This window comes from Chiloscyllium plagiosum, chromosome 14 (assembly GCF_004010195.1).
Source record: "Chiloscyllium plagiosum isolate BGI_BamShark_2017 chromosome 14, ASM401019v2, whole genome shotgun sequence".
NCBI classification, from domain to species: domain Eukaryota; kingdom Metazoa; phylum Chordata; class Chondrichthyes; order Orectolobiformes; family Hemiscylliidae; genus Chiloscyllium; species Chiloscyllium plagiosum.
In genome coordinates this window covers 33,026,965-33,035,668 of record NC_057723.1, presented here as the reverse complement: position 1 = coordinate 33,035,668, position 8,704 = coordinate 33,026,965, and positions in this window count along the sequence as shown.

Below are 8,704 nucleotides of genomic sequence, written 5' to 3'. Positions count from 1 at the left end.
CCTTGGATGCTGCCTGACCTGCTGCGCTTTTCCAGCAACACATTTTCAGCTCTGATCTCCAGCATCTGCAGTCCTCACTTTGTCCTAGTGATATAAATAGTATGGTTACAACAGGAGGTCAGCAGCTGAGAATTCTGTAGCCAGTAAATCGCCCTCCACTCCTCAAAGCCTGCTTAATATCTACCTTGAAGAAGCTCTCCTCCTCCCTCTACAAGGATCCTCTTGCAAGGATGCCTACCTTGTAGAAGCTCTCCTCCTCCCTCTACAAGTCACCTCCTTCCACCTACCATATTCCCAGCGCCCCTCCTCCAAATTCCCTCCCCCCTACCTTTTATCTTAGCCCACTTGGCACACCAGCCTCATTCCTGAAGAAGGGCTTATGCCCGAAACGTCGATTTTCCTGTTCCTTGGATGTTGTCTGACCTGCTGCGCTTTTCCAGCACCACACTTTTCAACCCTGGGGTGGGAGAGTCCAGAACTAGAGGACATAGGTTTAGGGTGAGAGGGGAAAGATATAAAAGAGACCAGAGAGGCAACATTTTCACACAGAGGGTGGAACGTGTATGGAATGAGCTGCCAGAGGATGTGGTGGAGGCTGGTACAATTGCAACATTTAAGAGGCATTTGGATGGATATATGAATAGGAAGGGTTTGGAGGGATATGGGCCGGGTGCTGGCAGGTGGGACTAGATTGGGTTGGGATATCTGGTCTGCATGGATTGGTTGGACCGAAGGGTCTGTTTCCATGCTGTACATCTCTATGACTCTATAATTAATGCCAATGACAGAGATATTGCTGGATGAGCAGCATTTTTTTCAGTAACTTGACTGAGAATCTGAAAAGTCTACTTCATCAGTCAAACAACTATAGTCGCTAACTGAAGGCATCCAGACTGAGCAACAACTCAAGGAAGATAAGTCGCATCTAAATCAATGGGGATGAGGCTAATGGCCCACAGATTCAGGATAAGATCAAGGAAAGGAAACTAACTGGTCTAAACATCCTGGATCTGACAGAAGAGAGATGACCTGTTTCATTAGATACCAAGCATCTGATCCAGAAGTGCCGGATATTACAATAAAGAAAGTACCTGTTCCAACAGAGTAAGCTGTTTTGATGATGGTTATTTACAGGGTTAAATGTCTCTCAGATAATATTAGAGGGCAACCTGAATTAGCAGAGAAGAGTTCCTCTGTGAAGAAAATTCGGGGGATTAGGTAATAAGGTAATGGCTGTACAAGAAATTAAACACCCATGAAGGCTACACATGACACAAAAGATCCTCCAGGGCAGAAGTGATCTCCAGATCAGAACCATTTTAATGATCCTCAAATAAGAGACCTCACCTTCTTCCAAGTCTGAGTCAGTGCTTTCTAAAACTGTGTTCAATGTACAGATTGCCTGCATTTGTGAAGTCAGAGACTCAGGGAGATTGGACAGTGATAAATGTGATATAGTTATGTATATGATTGTGTAATGGATTAAAAATTGGGACAAAAAGTTTTGGGGAGATATTGTACCAGTTAATAGTTCTAAAGAATTAATAGCCTGTTACTTTTGTTCCAGCCATTCTACAGATGTCACACCCTGTCTGTGAGTGTTGACAAGGAGATATATTCTAGCTTTTGGAAGGGGCAAATGTATCTCAGGTTCTAGAAACCATGTCTGACCAATGCAGTTGTACTTACTGCTACCATCCAATAAACATTTTCGTAGTGAAGAACAGTTCCCTGTAGATACTCTGCAGTAGTGTACGTTTTATCATTCATTACTAGAAAGGCCCAAGAGAAAGCAAAGAGATAGAGGGCTGGTGGCAATGAGTATTATAAAGATGTAGAGGTGGCAAAACTACAAAACGGCAGCAGTGATTACCTGGGAAAATACCACAATCCTCAGCATCCTAAAGTTCGTTTATTAAGAGGTTGCTAGACTGTTTTGAGAGTTTGCACTCTTCTTTGAATACAATTATTCACAATCATGAGAATGGCAGCCTGAGCCTGTGTGATACCAAACTGAGATTGAATAACAACAAATAAAGATCTCGATACCCTCTCCTTGAACTTTAACCCCCACAGTGAGTAGTTTGGAGGCTTCTAACTATGATGCCAGAGAGAATGTGATAGCAGCCATCATCCACTACATCACCGCTCAGTCTGCAAGTGCTTTCATGGATTTGGTCACTACTTCCACACTGGAAAGTTGGGTTCCAAGCTCTGCACAGTACCCTGTTCCATTTGGAACTGGTTTTCCCCATGTTTTTTGGCAGTGACAACAGGTCCGTGAATCTACCTAGTACCTCTATGTATATGTTCATCAGCCTTCTGTATACCTCCCCAGTGAAGTCCTTAACTGAGTCCTCTGGGCCAGAGTATGAGCTGGTACTCAAACTGCCCTTTTCCATGGCCTTGCTGCAGCCCACACATGGTCAATGATTCACCATGTGTGATTCTAGCTTTGTTTCCTTTAAGGTTCAGGCAGTGTGAATGCCTGAGTTGCTTGATAAGCAGCAGATCAAGTGTTGGCGGGGTGTTTCTTCTTCTTAGGCACATGGTATTACTCTCAACCTTCAAGCAGCAAATTTTGAGTCTTTGAAAGCAAAAATGCAGATTGGAGGGGAGTGGTAAAAGGAGGGTGATGGGGAGGAAATCAAGGAGCCCTTCGACCAGAACCTCTTTCCCATTGGAAGCTTGTATGAAGCCAGACCATTCTGAAGCAGGGTTAAGTGATAACTTAGCAGTGCTAAGCTTATGTTATTGTTCAGTTTTAAAAAAGCCTGTTTATACTTCCTTTTCAAACTCATTTGTGGGTATCTCAATGATCTGGTCCTGTGGACAAACCTGTAAGATTCAGTAAATTTCTTGAACTAATTGTGGGCCATTATCTGAAGTGGCAAGATCTGGAGTCTTGGGAGTGGCCAAAACTTTCTTTCAACAATACATTGACAGCTTCAGAAGTATGAACAAACAGACATTTCCCCTCTATTCACCTTGAATAGTAATTAAGCACGAATAAAAATGTTTTCCTTCTGACCTCAAAAAAAATCCATTCCAAAATATTTTAACCATGTGACACACATTAAACCAACCTACAATGGGTTCAAACAGTTTACAGCTGAATGGTGTGGTAAGGGTTAACGTAAGTAATAAACTATGCAAGGGGACACATGGAAAGGATCTATGTAATGAGGGAGTTAATGGAGTGTCTGAAAGGAAAAGGTCAGCTTTGCACCTACTGGTTTAAAAAGAAGCTTATCTGATTGTTGAAATCCATGAGGAATGGTACAAAATTAAATATAGTCACATTTGTCATAGTGATAGAATAATTGAAGAGGATTGAGAAGGCTTCATTTTAGAAGTACGCATGCATGTTTAACTATAATTTAAAGATGCATGTACAATCCATCACAGTTTAACTTACCTTGGTTTTACTCTGTAACTATTTAAAAAATAACTATTGCTTAGATTATGCAGTGGGATTTGCCAGTGGCATTTGGGATCTTATCGACAGTCCAATGTGAAGATCCCAAGTCCATTTATCAGTGCACCCACTAGAATAACCTTCTCGGAGACAACCTCCTAAATATCCTGACCTGCCAGCCCAGTCAGAGACTGACAGCTTCACTGGAGGAGGATGAGGACACATCAATTTGGAGGCACTTCTTGATTGCTTGAATTAAGGAGTCGCGAGGCTGGTGGGGTTACAGGGGTGGTACAGGACAACTGACATCTGGGGCTGTAGCATGTCATCCCTGTGGGCCCATTATTGTGACCTGGAACCTCCTGTTCTGAAACCTTCCTGGTATACTGCCTCGGGACTGCCTCAGTTGATATACTTGAACTTACATGTGCCGCCTTGACCTGATAACATGTGGCCGAAATGATCCAGCATAATATCTTCTCACTTCACAATGCATTTGTTAAACCCTTTGTTTCATTGATCTTAGTTTCACCACAGTTTATTGAATATACCAGTATTTGTATGTACCTTTATTTTCACTCTGATTTATTTGTAATATGCATGAGAAATAACAGTCAAAGGAAATAATGGTAATAAAGAGATATCAATTTCTGTTCATGGGCATTCATATTAGAATTGTGAGATAAAGCTCTGATCAAACATTATTATAATTGCTTGGGTGCGTGCTAAGGTGTTTCAAGCAACAAGACAAAATAGAACAAAAGGCATCATCAACTTTTCTAAGGAATTTAATGATGGGTAATAAATACAAACTTGTTGTTTAAGGGCATACCATGGATATAAATCAGAAACCAAATCAGAGCAGAGCAGGGAACTGTACAGAAAATAGTTGTTAAATTAGAGGGAGGTAGAGTGTGGAACTGCAGTATTATTTAAGAATTCACTTTCCAAGGGCATAGACAAGTGGCCGAAAATCCTGAATGTTGTGCTGCCTCCCAGGTAACAGCATAAGGGGTCTGTGGAGTGGATACAACCATTTTCAGAGCAAAAGCACACTTCTAAAATTTCTGTTTCTTGTCAGACAACTGGAGATCTGCAAAAGAAATTCAGAAATAGATTAGATAACACAACCTAAAGGATAATAATATTAGGCTTATTGTCTTGTTTTAAATATTCATTTGTGGGGGTTAGGGGTCACTGGCTGGCTAGCTTTTAATGTCCATCCCTAGTTGCCTTGAAAAGGTGGTTGTGAGTTGCCTTCCTGAATTACTGCGGTCCATGGGGTGGACCCACAATGGTATGAGGGAGGGAGTTCCAGGACTTTGACCCAGTGACAGTGAAGGAACGATGATATATTTCCAAGTCAGGATGATGAGTGGCTTGGAAGGGAACTTGAAGTTGGTGGTGATCTATGCAATATGCTCATAGGTTTACAACGATTAATATGATACAAATGTAGTATACTTGTGTAGAATTAAAGACCTCGGTGACGAATAGTATAAAGAGTTAATTCTAATTCTATGGTATACTCATGATCACATACATCATCAGAGGGAATTATGCAGTGTCACGTGATCTTGTTCTCTGTGTAGGGGATCTAGTACTAGGTGAAACAATTGTAAGCTGATATAAATAATGTTAGTTCTTCTTACCTCAGCAGATCATGTGAATATTTCTTATTAGAAGAACAAGATCATGAATTTTATGAAGTAAGAGTGGTAAGTCCATGCTATAAATGATTATGTAAGAAGGAATAATAGAAATTCCTAGACCATTAGAGTTAATTCTATGATAGGGATGGCCTATATAGGTCACCAGAATCCATTGAAACAAATATCATTGGGAGAATAAATAGTTTTGTGTGTGAGTATTTTAATTAGTGTCATAGGGAGAGAAGAAATTGGATGAAGTATCACCAGGGAAAGCATAAAGGAGAAGGAATGTTGGAGAGGGAGAAGGTAAATACAAATAAACAAGTAGAAATGAAAAAGAATAAAAGACAGGTTTGAGATGCATTCATGTGATGTGGAAAGTATATTCTGAATAAAACTGAAAGCATTGACTGTTATGGAACATTATTGACTAACATTAACAGAGATGTGATTTAGACAGGATTATAAAATTTCCTGGATGGGAAGTATTCTGAAGGGATAGTGCACAAAAATATCAATTAAAAATTCCATTGCTGAAATAAAACATAGAAAGGTGGTGAAGTGGAACAATCTATTTGGTTGGCACTAATAGAAAAGGGGCTATTACTCAATTGGGAATTTTATTATGAGATTGAAAAAAGCTCGAATAATATACAAATAGTCAAAAGTAAAATATTGCAAATACTAGAAATCTACAATTTTTCAATGGGTTTAGCAGCAACTATCTGTGATAAGAAACAATATGAATCTTTCAGGTGGTCATCTCCAGCCCTCTGTTTCTCTCCACAGATGGTCTCTGATTTGTTGAGAATGTGTAGAGATGGAATGGGGCTCATGTGCAGCAGAAACACTGAAATCGTTGGGATTGAATGTTCTGATTAAGTGCCATTTGATTATAAAGTGTTGAACAGTACAAAGGAGATTTAGGTTGAGAATCTTAAATAAATTAGATAAAATATTATAGATAAATTACATAAAAAGCACAAATACCATTAAAATGACTACAATAATGGACAAATTTAAATATCTAATGATAGATTAGAATAAAATAATGGAAGGAGATTGAATATGGAACATTTTCTCTACAATTTTGCCAGACTGTTTATGGGGCTAAATTTCACCTTCAGTAAACAGGGTTAACACCATGATTGATGAATTTATCCTATAAGACATTGCACAGAATGGTCAAAATGTAAAAAGAAAGAAGAAAGGCATTTATGGAGCACCCCAATGAATGGCTTTGCAATGTAGTGATCATTGTTATATATAAAATGTTGAAAGCAATTATGCTTAACAAATTCTGCAATAAACAGTTGAATTTGTGTACAGTTATTATGCTATAAATTTGATGTGTGTATGTTATTCCAATACTTAATAGTAAAATTATTACTAGGCATATATTCTCTTAATTTGCACCATAAAATTCAAAACTAAATGCAATAAAGTGTAGAAAATCTTATTATTTTGTTCCTCAGTTTTATAAAATAGATAAGTTCTTAAGAATACATGTGTCCAACATAATTGACAGAACCTTCTGAATAATGTGTGTGATGGAATTGCATCTTGTCCTCATGCTTCAGTAGCAGCTTTCTATTCACAGTGCATCCGCAAACATTGATTAACATTCATCCCTCCTTGTCTTGTATAAAACAGTATTTATGTTTGTTTTACATTTATAACAGGAACAGAATTAATATTTCTCTTTCTGTACAGTGAGATGCATATTTCATCATCGATACTGGTACAAATTAAGAGTGAATTGTGAGATTGTAATCATTTCAATAACTCCAGATAAGATCATATAAGCCACAAAATTCATTTTATTTGTTTCATTTATATTCTGTCTTGAACTCTGATTAAATTACTGGTTTGAAATCATCGCTTGCTGATATCTTTATATAGTTTCATATCTTTGAAGTGTATCATTACGTTTGTGTTGTTTATTATCTGTGATAGCAGCCAACACATACTTTAACAATTGATACATTCTAATGTTCAGAGATAATTTTACTTTGACATAAACAAATTAATGAGTTTGCACTTAATATTATAACTGAAAGTTTGCATTTGTCATTCCCTGATAGAACAACTCCTTCCTCCATTACTACTCACTTCGAGTCATAGAGTCATAGAGATGTACAGCATGGAAACAGACCCTTTGGTCCAACTTGTCCATGCCAACCAGATATCCTAAACTAATCTAGTCCCATTTGCCGCTAAATCCTTCTTATTCATTTATCCATCCAGATGCCTTTTAAATGTTGTAATTGTACAGCTTCCACCACTTCCTCATTCCATACACATACCACCCTCTGCGTGAAAACGTCCCTTTTAAATTTTTCCTGTCTCACCCTAAACCAATGCCCTCTAGTTCAGGACTCCCTTACCCCAAGGAAAATATCTTGTCTATTTACCCTATCCATGCCCCTCATGGTTTTATAAACATCTAAACAGTTGCCCCTCAGCCTCGGACATTGTAGGGAAAACAGCCCCAGACTTTTCAGCCTCTCTCTATAGCTCAAACCTTCCAACCCTGGCAACATTCTTGTAAATCTTTTCTGAACCCTTTCAAGTTTCACAACATCTTTCCAATAGGAGAGAGGCCAGAATTGCACACACTATTCCAAAGGTGGCCTAACCAATGCACTGTACAGCTACACTGTACAGTTCATGACCTCCCAACTCCTATACACAATGCTCTGACCAATATAGGAATGCATAACAATCACTTTCTTCACTATCCTGTCTTCCTGCGATTCCACTTTCAAGGAACTATGAACCTGCACTCCAAGGTCTCGTTTTTCGGCAACACTGTCCAGGACCTTACCATTAAGTGTATAAGTCCTGCCCTGATTAGCCTTTCCAAAATGCAGCACCTCACATTTATCTAAATTAAACTTCATCTGCCATTCCTTAGCCCATTGGCCCATCTGGTCAAGATCCCGTTGTAATCTGAGGCAACCTTCCTCACTGTCCACTACATTCCAATTTTGGTGTCATCTGCAAACTTACTAACTATACCTCCTACGTTCACATCCAAATCTTGTATATAACTGATATTGTGGACTGTCGTTGGACATTTAGAAATGGCAAGCAGGATCCATATCCAGAAGTCTTACCCTGATTTCTAACAGATCCCATTTTGCTTGAAGGATAAAGAAGGTGGGCATGTCTCACAGACAATGGTACACGCATAAGAGGTACAGTTAGTAAGTTTGCAGATGACAGTGGACAGTGGACATTGGAGATGTAGTGGACAGCGAAGAGGGTTACCTCAGATTACAACAGGATCTGGACCAGATGGGCCAATGGGCTGAGAAGTAGCAGATGGGGTTTAATTCAGATAAACTCGAGGTGCTGCGTTTTGGGAAAGCAAATCTTTGCAGGACTATTTACAAGGATGTTGCCAGGGTTGGAGGATTTGAGCTATAGGGAGAGGCTGAACAGGCTGGGGCTGTTTTCCCTGGAGCGTCGGAGGCTGAAGGGTGACCTTATAGAGGTTTACAAAATTAATGAGGGGCATGAATAGGATAAATAGACTCAATGTTTTCCCTGGGGTTGGGGAGTCCAGAACTAGAGGGCATAGGTATGGGGTGAGAGGGGAAAGATATAAAAGAGACCTAAGGGGCATTTT